Source organism: Cebus imitator, unplaced genomic scaffold (assembly GCF_001604975.1).
Source record: "Cebus imitator isolate Cc_AM_T3 unplaced genomic scaffold, Cebus_imitator-1.0 Scaffold190, whole genome shotgun sequence".
Lineage (NCBI taxonomy): Eukaryota > Metazoa > Chordata > Mammalia > Primates > Cebidae > Cebus > Cebus imitator.
Genome location: NW_016107505.1, coordinates 2,425,733 through 2,443,136, shown reverse-complemented (window position 1 = coordinate 2,443,136; position 17,404 = coordinate 2,425,733). Strand labels below are relative to the sequence as shown.

Sequence of the window (17,404 nt, the reverse complement as noted above, 5' to 3'; positions counted from 1 at the left end):
ATTGGAAGCCATTGGAGGGTTTTAAACAGCAGAACAGGCTGGGCGTGGTGGCTCACACCTGTAATTCCAGCACTTTGAGAGGCCAGGGTGGGCAGATCATAAGGTCAGGAGTTCCAGACCAGCCTGGTCAACTTAGTGAAAGCCCATCTCTACTAAAAATACACACACACACACACACACAAAGTAGCCAGGCATGGTGGTGCACACCTGCAGTCCCAGCTACTCGGGAGGCTGAGGCAGGAAAACTGCTTGAACCCGGGAGGCGGAGGTTGCAGTGAGCAGAGATCGTGCCACTGCACTCCAGCTTGGGTGACAGATTGAGACTCCATCTCTAAGTAAATAAATAGCAAAATAGCATGGGCTGACTTGGATTTCAAAAGAGCACTCTGACTCCAGCATAGAGAATGGGTCAGAATGAACAGGGTAGAAGCTGGAAGACCATGAAGGAATCTCTGTTTTAACTAGTGTGATCAGGAAAGAACTCCGATGTCGTGGCGTTTAAGGCAAGACCGAAATAAAGTAGAGGGCAATTCACAGAGGTATCTGAGGAGAGACGCATAACTATTTTTTCAAGAAAACAACTGAACATAAAAAGGCCTCTCAATGAATTTAACGTAAAATAAGTATTACATGCCTCCTCCTTTCATATAGTTTGAATGTAACTCATCTGATTTCTTGTTTTTAGTATGATTTGGCCAATTTGCTTTTTCTTTCCTTATTCCTGCTTTCAGATTTTTTATTTCCATTTCCGTTCATGTGCTTCTTGTAAACGACTTCGTGCCTTTTTTAAATTTGGAATTTAGAACTGAAATTGAAATTTTCAGTACTAACCTGCAATATGGTCATAATTTCAGTACCACTTAGTACTTAAAGAGCTAGATTGCCCAGATACTACAATGATGTGTTCATCAGAGTCACTGAAAAAGCAATCAAAATTAGAACCTAATAGAGTTACTCAATGACTTTCCATTTAAGAAAGAAACTAAGTAAAGGGAAAATAGGCAGGTTGCGGTTGCTTGTGCCTATAATCCCAGCACTTTGGGAGGCCAAAGCAGGCAGATCACTTGAGTTCAGGAGCTCGAGGCCAGCCTGGCCAACATGGGAAAACCCTGTCTCTACCAAAAAAAAAAAAATACAAAAATTAGCTGAGTGTGGTGGTGTGCACCTGTGGTCCCACCTACACAGGAGGCTGAGGTGGGAGGATCACTTGAGCCCGGGAAGCAGAGGTTGCAGTGAACCGAGATCGCACCAGTGCACTCAAAGAGAAACTGTCTCAAAAAAAAAAGAAAAAGAAAAAGAAAAACATTTCTCACTACACTTCAGCTCTACTGAAACCTAATTTGAATGCTCAGAACTTTCAATGCTCTTCATACTTGTGGCATTGCAGCTACCTGCCAGCCTCAGTTTACAAAGATTTGCCACAGGATCTTATTTTCCAAGGTTCCCGAAATCCTGTCTGAATCATCTTGAAAAGGAAGCAGCAAAATAGTAGGGGCCTTGGAATTCCCTAGACACCTAAACCACCACCTTCTAGCAATGTAATAAGTAGGAAAGGCTTAAGAAAAAAGAAAAAAAAGGGAGAGGAAGGGAGGATGGATCTGCATACACCTCAACCTAGAAATATCAGTTCTAGAGGTTTGCCTTAAGGAAATTTTTTTTTTTTTTTTTTTTTTTTTTTGAGACAGAGCTTCACTCTTATTGCCCAGACTCGAGTGCAGTGGCCTGATCTCGGCTCACTGCAACCTCCACCTCCCAGGTTCAAGCAATTCCCCTGCCTCAGCCCCTCGAGTGGGGGATTACAGGCACTTGCCACCACGCCGGCTAATTTTTTTTGTATTTTTAGTAGAGACGAGGTTTCACCATGTTGGCCAGGCTGGTCTCAAACTCCTGACCTCAGGTGATCCACCAGCCTTGGCCTCCCAAAGTGCTGGGATTACAGGCGAATTGTAAACTGTAAATGGGTGGATTTTATGGTATGTGAATTACGTCTCAATAAAGATGTTTTTTAAAAAAGATTACCATAAAAACATAAACTGCTTGATTGATTAAACATGACCTGACGAAAACTGTAAAATAGTAGCCCATGATGTGGTTAGAAAACATATTTGCATCGTATGCAAATATGTTTGACATGAGAACACATTCAAAAAATATGAGGCCAAAGAGTCTTTCTAAAGCAGTTTGTGCAATGCAATCCCATTTTTATTTGCTAACAGAAGGGTATGTTTATTCAAACTGTATGTACGGACGCCCACATTGCCGGGGATAGTCCTGAGTGTTCGTGACCTATCAGTGAATAGATCCTTGTTATCATGAAGCCTACATCTGAGTATGGGGAAACCCCTTAAGTAAGAAGCATAACAGGCCGGGCACCGTGGCTCATGCTTGTAATCCTAGCACTTTGGGAGGCCACAGTGGGTGGATCACCTGAGGCCAGGAGTTCAAGACCAGCCTGGCCAATATGGCGAAAACCAGTCTCTACTAAAAATACAAAAATTAGCCAGGGATGGTGGCATGCACCTGTAGTGCCAGCTACTCATGAGGGTGAGGCAGGAGAGTCACTTGAACCCAGGAAGCGGAGGTTGCAGCGAACCGAGATCACATCACTGCACTCCAGCCTGGGCGACAGAGCGAGACTCTGTCTCAAAAAAAAAAAAAAAAGTGATAAGCATAATAAATGAGTACACTGCACAGTATGTTAGAGGTGTAAAAGGATCATGGGTTGGAAAGGGTAAAGAAGAGGGGCTGGAGTGCAGGGGTGGGGTGCATGTTGCAGTGTTCACTGGGGTGGTCGCTTGTCCTCACTGAGAAAGTGAGGTGAGCAAACACTCAAGGCAAGCGGTGACTGGAGGAGGAGCCATGCCCCACAGCGAGTCTGGGCCCTCTCAACTCAGGATCCCAGGACCAGGCAGAAAACCAGCAAGGCAGCAGCAGAGAAAACCAGGCGTGTGCAGGCCTGCCGCACTTCACTGAGCTTTGCTTTCTGACTTTCCAGAGACTGCATTTCTTACAAAGGGAAGGTTTGTGGCAACCTTCTGCGTCAGCGCTATTTTTCCAACCGCAGGCCTTCGCTTTGTGTCTCTGTGTCACATTTGGGTAATTCTTACAATATTTCACTGTGTAATTAGTATGATATAGGTCATGCGTATCGATAATTATCTTTGACATGACTATTGTAATTTGGGTGAGGGGGGGTGCCATGAACTGTGCCCCTGTAAGACAGCAAACTTCATCAATAAATACTGTGACTGTTCCGTAGACTGGCCATTTTCCCATCTCTCTCCTCAGGCCTCCCTATTCCCTGAGACACAACAATATTGAAATTAGGCCAATTAAGAACGCTGCAATACCAGCCAGGCATACTGGCTCACGCCTGTAATCCTAGCACTTTGGGAGGCTGAGGCGGGTGGATCACTGGAAGCCAGGAGTTCCAGACCAGCCTGGTCAACATGGTGAAACCCCATCTCTCCTAAAAATACAAATTGCTCCTAAAAATACAAACAAACAAACAAAATACCTAGCCAGACATGGTGGCACATACCCTGAATAGTAATTCCAGCTACTCAGGAGGCTGAGGCAGGAGAATCGCTTGAACCTGGGAGGTGGAGGTTGCAGTGAGCTGAGATTGTGCCACGGCACTCCACCCTGGGTGACACACTGAGACTCCGCCCCCAAAAAAAAAAAAAAAAAATCCTACAATAGCCTGTAATCCCAACACTTTAAGATGCTGAGGCAGGCAGATCGCTTGAGTCCAGAAGTTCAAGACCAGCTTGGGCAACATGGAGAAACCCCGTCTCTACAAAACTACAAAAATTAGCATGCTGGTGCACACCTGTAGTCCCAGCTACTTGGGAGGATGAGGTGAAAGAATCACCTGAGCCCAGGAAGTGGCGGCTTCAGTGAGCCAAGATTGTGCCACCATACTCTCTAGCCTGGGCGATGGAGCAAGACCCTGTCTTTAAAAAAAAAACAGAATCTTACAATAGCCTCTAAGTGTTCAACTGAAAGGAAGAATCTCAAGTCTCTCACTTTAAATCAAAAGCTGGAAATAATTAGGCTTAGTGAGAAAGGCATGTTGAAAGCCGAGATACGCAGAAATCTAGGCCTCTTCACCAAGCAGCTAGCAAGCTCCCAGAACCTCAGTTTCCTCCTCATTTGTAAAATGGGGCAAATCTGCTTCCAGTTGTTTTGAACATTAACTTAGGTAATGCATGCAAAGCACATAGCGTCACTGTTATTTGTGAGACTTAGAAGATTCTGCCATCCATGTCTATTACCGCAGTTAGAAAGTTCACTGAGATATGATGGTATGACTTTCTCCCCCATCTATATCGCCAAATCCATTTTTAATTCTCGTTTTCCTTTCTCGTGGACTTTGAAGACCTCGTTCCTTGGCAGACAGACTTTGCAATCCCAGGGACTCTGAGTTTCACGCATCGCCATTAGCACCACAGAATTCATCTGGAGGCTGGGGAGAGATGCCCGGGAGTCCTCCAAACATTTGAAGCTTCTCCAGCTTCGCTTGTCTGTTTCTTACTTGGTCTGTGCTCATTCCGCCTCACTTTGTATTTGCTAGATGAAGGGGATAATGATTATGACTGTTTCCGTAAGCAAGAGCAAGGGAGGCAATTAGTTCAATAAATGTTAATTAAGTGCTAACTATATGCAGCTACTGTGAGAGGTGCTGGAAATACAAGATCAGGAAAAGAACCCCTGTCCAGAAGAAGTTCACAAAAATCTCTTAACTCTTTGCATCCCAACAACAAGGTAACTTTCTGGCCATTACAGAATGTCACATTTGAATTTCCCAAGATTTCCTTTATAACTTTCTTGTTCTTGCAAACTTCACGTGCCTGAAATTTCTCATGTTTGCCTTTTTTTCCTCAATCAAGTTGACAGATACCTCTGCTGGCTAGGTCTCTTGGCGATCCTGAATAAACTGTGTTCGTGGTGCAAATTAAGCATGTAGAAAGCACATTCATCTTTTTAAATGCAGTGTCTAGCAAGTTCTTGCTACCTGGAAAGTGTTCCGTAAATATTTGTTTTAATCGGGAAAAGGGTTTTCAAGTTGTCAGGGTACAATTTAATTTCAACATGCTCTGTAAGCTTGAGAAGAGCAGACAGGATGTGCATAATTTGGTTTTCTTGGGAAAAAGGAGAAGGGGGAGCAACGTCTAGGAACTGAAATTGACACTCAAGGACTTGCATCTGCACTTCCTGTTTCTTGGACCTGAGCCTCTTGGAACTCAGCGTCAGCCTCAGATCAGGGCAGGTTGGTGGTTGAAGCATTTAGGGAAGGATGTTTATAACAACTTATTTTTCACTTATTATAGAAGGAGTGCATGCTCATGATGACCAAAATGAGTCATTGAGGTAGCCAGGGGTAGACCAGGCCTTCAAACTCAGCTTGTCTGTCCCCTAGAGCAGGGGTTCCCAACCCCCAGTCCATGGCCCATTAGGAACTGGGCCACACAGCAGAAGGTGAGCTCCAGCTGTATTGACAGCCACTCCGGTCACTTGCATTACAGCCTGAGGTCCGCCTCCTGCCAGATCAGCTGCAAGATTAGATGCTTAGGAGCGCTAACCCTATCGTGAACTGTGCATGCAAGGGATCTAGGTTGCATGCACCTTATGAGAATCTAATGCCTGATGATCTGTCTCTGTCTCCCCTCTCCCCCAGATGGAACCGTCTAGTTGCAGGAAAACAAGCTCAGGGCTCCCAGATTCTCCATTATGGTGACTTGTGTAAATTTTCATTCTTTATTACAATGTCATCATAATAGAAATAAAGTGCACGATCAATGTAATAAGCTTGAATCATCCCCAAACCATCCCCCCCCCCACCCCGGTTCCTGGAAAAATTGCCTTTCACAAAACCAGTCCCTCGTGCCAAAAAGGTTGGGAACTGCTGCCCCAGAGTCATGATATAAGACTGTGTCACCTTAGGGATAGCTAAGGATCGCCTGAGTGATGGGTGACCGCAAGGCTGGGCTCAGAGCCAGTGAGAGGAGTGGGAGACGTCTTCGCACTGGGGTTCCAGAAGAGGACAAAGTGGCGTTGCCAGTATGTTTGTGAGATGTCGTCAGAAAAAGACAAGGTAGAGGAGGGCAGCTATGCAGCAGGTTCAGCAACACTTAGAGGCCCCTCATCTGCCGACAGATGCTTGGCTCACACTGCTCAGCAGAAAGCAGCCTGCATGCAACTTAGCTTCTAGGTTGCATCTTTCAAAGACTCAGAAATATACAGCCATAGATTTGTTATCAACAGCCATCAAGAGGGAAGGATAAACACGAAAGGTTTGTGGGAATCATAATCATTAGGATGTTCAAGCATCAATAATTTGTGACAACCTAGGACATCTCAAAAGTCTCTATGTTGGATTGCTTCGAATTGTATTTATTACATCCTATGCGATAGCGAAAAACAAGTTTGAAAAGTAAAGGAAGCAACAAATCTTGACCAGCAGGCGGCAGTCTTACCTCATATAATGTCTTTAAAAGCTTGCAGAAAGAACTATAGTAAATTATTTTATTCTGTGTGATATCTTAACAGAAATCTAAATATAAAACTCATATTTAGAATGAATTATAAATTCAATATTATTTAATCATACCATGGCCTGGAGTTCCATGACTAATGTTAACTAAACTGTTCATTCAACTAACTGCAAAAATACAAGATAATACGTGGTTATTAAGTGAATTTATCATCAAGACATATTTCAGCACACTAGATAGAAAAGCATAATGTCTAGACTACTCTAAGTCATGGGAGGCAAATATAGTTAAATATCAGTTTTCCAATTAAGATATTTAATATATTTTACCTTCCTATGCCAGGCCTATATAATTTTATATTACATACCTTGGAAATCTCATTAACGTTTTTAGTGTATAAGTTTTCATTCACTCTGAAGAAAGATTATTTTCAATGTTTTAGAAAGGTTAATATATGGTTGTAATTTTTATCACATTTAAAAGCATATTTCACACACTCAGTCCACTTTGTGTTGCTATCACAGAATGCCACAGGCTAGGTAATTTATAAGGAAAGGAAGTTTATTTGGCCCATGATTCTGGAGTCCCGGAAGTCCAAGTGCATAATGCTGGTGTCTGGTAAAGACATTAGTGCTGCATCGCTCCATGGCGGGAGGCAGAAGGGAAAGAGAGGGTGAGAGCAAGAGTGGGTCAAACTCGCTTTTATAACAAACCCACTCCTACAATAGCAACATTCATCTATTCGTGAGGGCAGAGCCCTCGTGGCCTAAACACATCTTAACGGCCCCACTTCTTCCACCTGTCATAATGGCAATTAAAAATCAACATGAGTTTTGGAGGGCATATTCCAACCATAATACATACTATTCAAAATTAAAATGACAAACTCCACTTGGTAATTATAGTAAACTTACGTTTACTTGCAAAATATTTACTGAGTCTAGTACAGTAAGAACACATTTTTCTTTTTTTCTGTTTTGAGATGGCGTTTCACTCTTGCTGCCCAGGCTGGAGTGCAATGGCGTGATCTTGGCTCACCGAAACCTCTGCCTCCTGGGTTCAAGGGCTTCTCCTGCCTCAGCCTCCCGAGTAGCTGGGATTACAGGCATGTGCCACCATACCTGGCTAAGTTTTGTATTTTTAGTAGAGACAGGGTTTCACCACATTGGCCAGGCTGGTCTCAAACTCCTGGTCTCAAGTGATTTGCCTGTCTCAGACTTCCAAACTGCTGGGATTTCAGGTGTGAGCTGCTGCGCCTGGCCACATTTTTATTTATTTACAGGCGTACGACAGTGTGGACCAGCTTCCGGCAGCACTACCATCTCTGCGTGCACCATTTCAACTGTTATCCCAGACTCGGTACAGCAATTTGTGTTTTGTGTCTTGGATATTTTTCATCAAACCCCTCCCAATAAACTTCTTATACATTTTGAAGCAATGGACCCAAACATCGAACAATTTGCAAGGATTGAACAGATGGCGCACGTTGTGTTTCGTCTGTATTGTGAAATTTATGAAGAACAAAAGAAACATACAGTTCAGACAAAGCTCACCATGTTTATGAAAAAACCAACTCCGGTAACCCCAACTGCTGCCTCAGATGACGACATCAACGATCCGCAGCCAAGCACTGGCGACCAATAAAATGTTTCATACATGTTTATATATTTTGATATGTTTTGCAATTGGGAAAATGTTTCCTATGGTATTTTTTACACCTGTATTTTGTAATTTTGTATGTTTTGCAAATATTAAACCAGTTGTACTGGTAATGCAGTGTTTTACTTAAATCTGACGAATGTAAAAATAAGAAACAAAATGGTGTAGAGATGATACAAATGGCGTAAAATGAACAAAGAAAATTATAATATATAACAATAATGAAAGAAAATTATGATAAAATATGACTTAAAGATTTTTATAACATCATTTCACAGTACTGTACATATAGCCTACTCAACTTATGACCAAATCGTGTTACGACCGGTCTGTCGGAACCAATCATGGTCGTAAGTCGAGCACTAGCTGTACTTTATTTACATTAAGGAAATCTCTGGCTTCACTAATGCTAGTGTAATGCATTAATAAGCATGCCTCTACCCCTAGAATTATGTTGGGCATTAAGAAGTAAAAGAAAAGGTTCTTGGCAGGGCAGAGTGGCTCATGCCTGTAATCCCAGCACTTTGGGAGGCTGAGGCAGGCAGATCATGAGGTCAGGAGATCGAGACCATCCTGGCTAACACAGTGAAACCTCATCTCTACTAAAAATACAAAAAATTAGCTGAGTGTGGTGGCACATGCCTGTAGTCCCAGCTACTTGGGAGGCTGAGGCAGAAGAATCACTTGAAACCAGGAGGCAGAAGTTGCAATGAGCTGAAATCATGCCACTGCACTCCAACCTGGGTGACAGAGCGAGACTCCATCTCAAAAAGGAGAAAAAGAAAGAAAAGGTTCTTGCCTTCAAGGAGCACATAACCTTGTTACAGAGACAGGTTCAGTAGAGTCTGATGTCCCTGGAAATGCTCAAATTTCCAAATACATGATTTGAATACATATACATTCCCAGCAATTTGCCTATGTTATCAAAGTGGAAAATGGCAGATGGTTTGCTTTTTAGACAACGCATAGTCAGCTGAGTACTCAATAATTCACAGACTCACAGCTGAGTACTCAATAATTCACAGACTCACGGCCACCTCACTCCTCAACTCCACCCCAACACATTCACACATGCACTTTTCAAGATTAAGGTGATTAAAACCTATATCTTAGAAAAGATTCATGTGCCTAAGTATCTGAGTTCCTTTTCATGACAAAACCAGAAAGTGCTCAATTTAGAAATACCAGATACCTAGTAAATGCATGGCCTGATAGATAACATATGGTGGTATACTTGCTTTAATATCAGCTAGAAAAAAATCACGAGACAGAACAGATAAAATTACTAAAGTTTGGTGGTGAAGACTGCAAGTGCACAGTTGGGCAAGGACCCAGCCAGTGAGAACAAAGATGTCCTGATGACGATGAAGGTGAGCTAGGGCTGGGATGATGAGGAAGATTCGGAGAGACAGAGAGGAGGAGAGGGGGCATGGGTTGGAAGAAAGGCATGAGGAGGCCAGGCACAGTGACTCATGCCTGTAATCTCAGCACTTTGGGAGGCCAAGGTAAGCAGATCATTTGAGGTCAGGAGTTCAAGACCAGCCTGGCCAACATGGTGAAACCCTGTCTCTACTAAAAATATAAAAATTAGCTGGGCATGGTGGTGTACATCTGTAATTCCAGCTACTTGGGAGGCTGAGGCAGGAACATTGCTTGAACCCAGGAGGTAGAGGTTGTAGTGAGCAGAGATGGCACCACTGCACTTCGGCCTGGGCAACAGGCCTGGGCAACAGAGTAAGACTCTGTCAAAAAAAAAAAAAAAAAAAAAAAGGCATAAGTAAACATAAAGGAGACTTCATTGTTATGTAAAGACCTTTGACTTAATTTAATTTTAAAAATAGTATATTCTCTACTGCCCAGTGATCTTTTGTGCAAAGTAAGGTTGCACCCAAGAATCTTCCAGAATCCTACTGGTGCTAACCCTCCATAGGTTGGTTGTCATCATGTCCCCAGAAAATTCATGTCAACATCCTAACCCCCAGAACCTCAGAATGTCAGCTGATTTGGATGTAAGGTTGTTGCACATGTAATTAGTTATGAGGTCATGCTGGGGTAGGGTGGGGCCTTAAATTTAATATGACTGGTGTTCTGATTAAACGGGAATACGTGGGCACAGACGCACACACGGGGAGAATGCTGTGTGAAGACTGCAGTGTTGCTGCCAGAAGACAAGGAACTACCAGAAGCTGGGAGACAGCCTGGAACAGATCATTCCTTCATGCCTTCAGTGGGAGCAAGGCCCTGCAGGCACCTTCATCTTGGACTTCCAGCCTCCAGAACTGTCAGACAATACATTTCTGTTGCTTGAACCACGTCTGTGTCTGCATATTCCCGTTTTATCAGAACACCGTCATATTGAATTTAAGGCCCACCCTTCTCCAGCATGACCTCATCATATCTAATTACATCTGCAACAAACTTATATCCAAATAAGCTGACATTCTGGGGTTCTGGGGGTTAGGATGTCAACATAATTTTCAGGGGGACACAATAACAATAACCAGCTTATGGAGGGTAAGCACCAGTAGGATTCTGGAAGATTCTTGGGTGCAACCTGTTTGTGGTACTTTGCTCCAGCAACCCTAGCAAACTAATGACACCTATCAATCAAAATGCACTGCCTTTATGTCAATATTTTATATGTATAAACATATATAGTGAAATCCAGCATAAGTATTCAGAGGTAGTCACCCCATTAGACTTACAGATTGGGGAGAAACTCATGCAGAGGACTCTAAGTAAATTCTCATTCACAAACTTATTTATTTATTTGATTGAAATGGAGTTTTTCTCTTGTTGACCAGGCAGGAGTGCAGTGGTGTGATCTCGGCTCACCGCCACCTCCATCTGCCGGGTTCAAGCAGTTCTCCTGCCTCAGCTTCTCGAATAGCTGAGATTACAAGTATGTGTCACCATGCCAGGCTATTTTTTTTTTTTTTCGTATTTTTAGTAGAAATAGGATTTCACCATGTTGGCCAGGCTGGTCTTGAACTCCTGATCTCAGGTGATCCACCTGCCTTGGCCTCCCAAAGTGCTGGGATTACAGGTATGGGCTACTGCACCTGACCTCATTCACCAATTTAAAATTAAGTGTGGCAGGTAGTGGAGGCCAGTGAAAAAGTAGCAAAAGGGTCTGGATGAGGCTATTCTCTGGATTCTGCATGAGGTAGAGGGCTGGTTGCACCAACGCTCTATGAATCACCAGCTTGCTGGAACATCATCCTGGCTTTAGTGTCCACATTGGCTTGCTTTGAGTCACTTTTCTTGTTCTCAGCCAGACATTGTCTCAGCGGGCTCATGTACCCTGTATGGTGGAACTGGGCTTTTAGCTTGGACTGCCACTCTGAAAGATGATCCAGAATGCTCCTGATTCTGATCCTCAAACCTATGACTCCCCATCTTCAGGGTTAGTACTGAGAAGACAAAAAACAAACAAACAAACATAAAACAAAAAAACCTGTCTATGTATCCTTGTTTATCTGGTGTACTTATTTGATTGACTTCCCTGTTTCCCAAACGGACTTGAGATGACTTAGAATAAAAACACCTGGCCAAGATGTACATGATCAACCACGTGGTCTGAAATTGACAGGGTAGTTACACATTCCATCAAGTCGGCTTTCACAGAATGGAAAATTCTACTCAGATACCAAATGGAAATGCATGCCTGGTCTGTGCTATTTGAACAACATGTGCTTATGTTTTGGGATCTTTAGGGTGTTGCTTTTTCTTTGGGGTGTCCGGTGGCACCTTTGCCCAAGTCCTTGTTCCACGTCCAGGAAGAATCCAGAAAGAATGAGGTATGCAGACAAATGGAGTGTGAACAAGACAAAAAGGAGTTTTACTGAGTGTTGGAACAGCTCAGAGGAGAGCCACAGTGGGTGGCTCCTTTTGCAGGAAGGTTGTCCCATCAACTCTGCAGCTCTCAGCAGAGACCATAGCTCCTCTCTGCAGCTGGTCGCCCCATCATCTTCCCAGCTCGCCACAGAGAGGGTAGCTCTTCTCTGCAGCTGGTCCTCTAGTGACTCTCCATTCTATGCTCTGCTCTGGCTGTGCTGAGGGATGGTGGGGTACATTTATGGTCCTCACAGGGGAGGAAGTATGTGCCAATTGGTCCATGGGCAGCCATGGGCAGGCCCAGAAAAGGCACCACAAGTCCCCACTGCAGCTCCTCCCGCAGCCTTCCAGCCCTCCCTGGCCTGAAGATGGGGCATTACCAGAGACCCCACACACAGCTTCCACCTGGGAATCTGTCTGCCTCCTGCCATTCATGGCACCCAGGCTTGGCCAGACTTCGCTCCAAGATCAGAGCTGGTGCTGACAGTAGGGAGAAGCCAGGCAGCAGGAGGAGTCACTTCCAAGCCTGCAAGGGCAGGGGAGCCTTCCTGGGCCTCCAAGAGTGCAGGAATACCTAAGTCTGCAGCTGCTGCTTTGGACAGCTGAAGCTGTGAAGCAGGTGGGAGCAAGGGCGGGGCTTCTGCCTACTCCCAACCCCCAAGAGCTCCCAGCTCCACATCCGGATCCCTCTCTGCCTGATCTCCCCGCTCCCTTGCTGCATTGAGCCCTGCTGCAAGCTGTGGGGGAAGGTAAGGGGGCTGTCTGCCTCCTCCCCACGCTCTGCAGCAGCTGGCGTGATGGCAGCACCCCACCAGACAGCTCCTGCTGCCGCCATCACTTTCAAAGACTGGAGTAAGTTTTATCTGCCATGACATTACTTTTTACATACACCAACTAATCAGAGATAAATTGGTCAATATAAACGGCAGAGAAAAGGCAGGGGAAGTTCTCTTTACTCATTCTTATTATCCGTTAACCATATTTCCCCGTAGCAGGCTCAATAACAAAGGATAATCCTGTATGTAGGAAAACTCACTTTGGGAAAAATGTTTTGTGTGTGTGTGTTTCTAACTTGCTCTTGTATATACTTTTTTTTTTTTTTTTTTTTTTTTTTTTTTTTTTTTTTTTTTTTTTTTTTTTTTTTTTTTTTTNTTTTTGAGATTAGGTCTCACTATCTTGCTCAGGCTGGAGTGCAGCGGCATGGTGCTTTCACTGCAGCCTATACCTCCCAGGCCCAGGAAATCCTCCTGCCTCAGCCTCCCGAGTAGCTGGGCACACAGGCATGCACCACCCCACCCAGCCAATTTTCTTGTTTTTGGAGACACGGTCTCCCTATGTTACCCTGGCAGGTCTCAAACTCCTAGACTCAAGCAATCCTCCTGCCTTGGCCTCCCAAAGTGCTGGGATTATAGGCATGAACCACCAGGACTGGCATTTGTGTATACTTGTAAGCCACAGAACTAAAAAACAAGAGACAGAAAAAGCTACCATCTGAACCAATTATATAACAGAAAAATAAGGAGCATACACACACACACACACACACACACACACACAAAACAAAAACAAAAACAAAACAAAAACAGGAGAAATAAAAATGAATTAACATGAATAAATAATTTTTTTTCCTAAGGAAATAACAATACAAGCACTACAAATCCTTACAAACACAATTCAAGAAAATAGGTGGGAGTGGGGAATGACTTACACAATTTAAATGTTTTAAGAAATTAATTTTAATTTTAAAAGAAGAAATCAGAGCTCAAGAATTTATTTTAGAAAGAGCAAAATGATCATAGTCCTTTTCTCCAAGATCCCTTGAATTATCCTAAAGTGTCCCAGAACAAACAAGAAAGAACCATTCTTCAAAAAATATATATACAGTAGGGTTGCATTTGAAACACAATTCCACATATACCACCTACAAATTACTCCATGGCAACCCAGCATGCTCTACTCTGAAAGCTCCATTAAATCACATCCTTACAGAAAGAAAAAGTCAGCCAGTCATCCGAGCAGCCCGTGGCACTAACATGACACTAACATTGGCCCCTTCCTGAATTGTTAATCAATTGTCTCGTTGTCAGCTGATTCTTCTGTACTGACAGACTTGAATCAGGGTAAGACTGATGAAGGACGACACTATGTCTGTTTTGAATGAATGTTTTCTTTTTCTTTTTTCCTTTCTTTATTTTTTTGAGATGGAGTCTTGCTCTGTCACCAGGCTGGAGTGCAGTGGCACAATCTCGGCTCACTGCAACCTCTGCCTCCTGGGTTCAAGCGATTCTTCTGCCTCAGCCTCCCAAGTAGCTGGGACCACAGGCACGGGCCACCATGCCCGGCTAATTTTTTTTATTTTTAGTAGAGATGGGGTTTCACTGTGTTGGCCAGCATGGTCTCGATCTCTTGACCTCATGATCCACCCACCTCAGCCTCCCAAAGTTCTTTTTTATTTTTTTGAGACAAGGTCTCTCTCTGTCACCCAGGCTGGAGTGCAGTGGCACAATCTCAGCTCACTGCAGCCTCCTCCTCCCAGGCTCAAGCGATTCTCCCACCTCATCCTCTCCAGTAGCTGAGACTACAGGCACACACCACCAGCCTTGGCTAATTTTTTTTACTTTTTGTAGAGACAACGTCTCACTCTATTGCCCAGGCTGAATGAATGTTTTCTGCTACTCATGTGTACACACAAACCCAGAAGAACTGAACCCACGGCTTCTGAGTCTACAACCCAGGCTGCGATTACGCTAACCATACTACGACAAAAGTCATGGCACACTTTTATGTGGAGCTTCACTTTCAAACAGTGCACTCTACACCTACATACGTGAGGCCACAAGCATCTGAGAGAAACACCGTTATCCCCATTGTGGAAATGAGGTGGCAACTCAAAAGGTGAGAACACACAGGTGGGAGGAGAGAAGGAAGCATTGCAGGTCAGCCAAGGATGCTGGTGGAGAGCCGTCTGCAGAAGACTCCTACTCCTGAGTCATTCAGCGTGTGCAGGGACAGCTACTCTGCCTCCATGTAATGCCAGCCCATTGGAAAGGGGCTTATTACATTGCACTCCAGGTTGGAAATATGAAGTGTAATTAAAATGGGAAGGGCACAAAAATTAATGGAGCCCATAGAATCATGCTCTCCATCACTTCATTTTAGCTCAACAATGTAGAAAATGAAAGTGCTCTTGTGACCCCCAGGAAACCCTTCTGAAGCTGAAGCTCTCCATAGAATTTTCAGGAATTAATCTCATTGCTAAGTCAGGTCATCATGGTTGCTGACATTTGGAGCTCAAACTTAAGTCGGCATTCCTGGCAACTAAACCGTGGTGTCCGGATTAATGCACCAGCCTTGACTTTATAAGTTCTTCATGCCCCGAGTTACAAACCAGCTACAAACAAGACCCTAGCTGGGCCTGACTTAAATTAGTAAGGATCTCATTAAAAGAAAGGCTGAGAAATGTACAGCAAGCTCACACAAATGGACGGAAATACTACGTCTTTGCCCGAAAACAGTTAATGATGAACTTTGGATATATCATCAGCGTTAGACTGCTCGCCAGATTTTGCACATTTTTCCCAATCATGGTGCCGCACTGTGCTATCACACTGTGCCTTATGCAGTCTCCCCTGCGACCATCTTAAGATGTCTGGACAAAGTCTTCCTAAGACCCAGAACAAGGTGAAATTAAATTTCAAATATCAACGATACTTTGGTTTTACTGTCACACTATAGTGCATCACGATCTGGGAGCAGTAACCAATCATATGGCATTTTATTAAGCAATTCTTTTTTTTTTTTTTTTTTTTTTTTTTGAGACAGAGTCTGGCTCTGTGGTGTGATCTTGGCTCCTGCAACCTCCACCTCCCCAGTTCAAGCGATTCTCCTGCCTCAGCTTCCTGAGTAGCTAGGACTACAGGCACATGGCTACCACACCCAGCTAATTTTTGTATTTTTAGTAGCAACAGGGTTTCACTGTGATAGCCATGCTGGTCTCGATCTCCTGACCTCATGATCTGCCTAACCCGGCCTCCCCAAGTGCTAGGATTATAGGCATGAACCACCATGCCCGGCCAAAAAGGAATTCTTTACTGGATCAAAACTTCTCTGAGCAAACCCCACACCAGGATGGCTAAAGCATGGAGCTCTAGCAACTGTGAAAGATGGAACTGAAGCCCAAAACTGCCATGGATCTCCAGCTCCCTTTCACATCAGATCAAACCATAGTCGGAAGATAAAGGGCAGTGTGTTCCCTTACTTCAGCGTCTGGCCCTTCCCTCCATAACATACAGAAAAGGTGTCTCCTTATCAGGTTTAATCCTCATAGTGTTACATATTAAAGCCAACAAGGATTAGTATTAAGACTGAATAGAGTAAATCCTGTGGGCAAGCAGGAACCCCCGAGATGTCTCATCCTAGCCTCTACTCACCTGGCAATTTGACAAATCCCTTCAAGACAGATGCCTCTGATTGTCATTAGAAATCGGCACAGGGACTTTCCTTTCAGCCCTCATTTAGGAAGTTTTTGTGTGCATAAGAATTACTGCGTAGATTATACCCTCAAACATGTTACATTTTATGGTCAATGTAAGGGATGTTCTAGATTCGTTTTTACTATGTACTAACTTTGGAGCCTAAACCTCTGTGAGAAGACACCTCCCTAAATACCAACTGGCTTCTAACCAAATAATCTCTTTTTTTTTCTTTTTAGGTGAACAGCTACTCAAAATGAAGTCATTGCCTTTCTTCCACATATCTTGTTCCTAATATAGAACAGTTTATTTGACTGTATAAATCCACCGGTCTCTCCTGTAATCCCAGCACTTTAGAAGGCCGAGGCGGGTGGATCACAAGGTCAGGAGATCAAGACCATCCTGGCTAACACGGTGAAACCTGTCTCTACTAAAAATACAAAAAAATTAGCTGGGCATGGTGGCACGCACCTGTATTCCCAGCTACTTGGGAAGCTGAGGCAGGAGAATCACTTTAACCTGGGAGGCAGAGGTTGCCGTGAGCCAAGATCGTGCCACAGCATTCCAGCCTGGGTGACAGAGTGAGACTGTGTCTTCAAAAAAAATAAAAGAAACCTGTATAAATCATTAGTAAGTTTATATTTTCATTAACAGACACTCAGCAATACCTTTATGTGTAGGACAACACCTGAATGCAAAGGATACAAGAATATGCGATGTGTCCTTTTTTCCCGAGGGGCTTTACCCCCAGTTTGTGAAGGTGAGCAACGTACGTTAATATAGTTTGCATAACAAAACAATTTTAATGTGAGTGATAAAAACAATATCACTTATTTTGTTGTGCACCAAAATTCTTCAGACTGATTAAAAAAGTAAAATTCATTTTATTTTTATTATTGCTGGCATTTTTTTCTTGCTGTAATCCTCTCACTGAAAATA

General features: G+C 43.6%; 1 long non-coding RNA gene across 1 annotated transcript; it reads left to right on the top strand.

Moving 5' to 3' along the window:
• The first annotated feature begins 2,817 nt into the window (after positions 1-2,817).
• Positions 2,818-4,807, top strand: LOC108316693. Its single transcript, XR_001830407.2, has 2 exons — positions 2,818-3,096; positions 4,382-4,807. It is a non-coding gene; the product is annotated as an uncharacterized LOC108316693 (long non-coding RNA).
• The last annotated feature ends 12,597 nt before the right edge of the window (positions 4,808-17,404 follow it).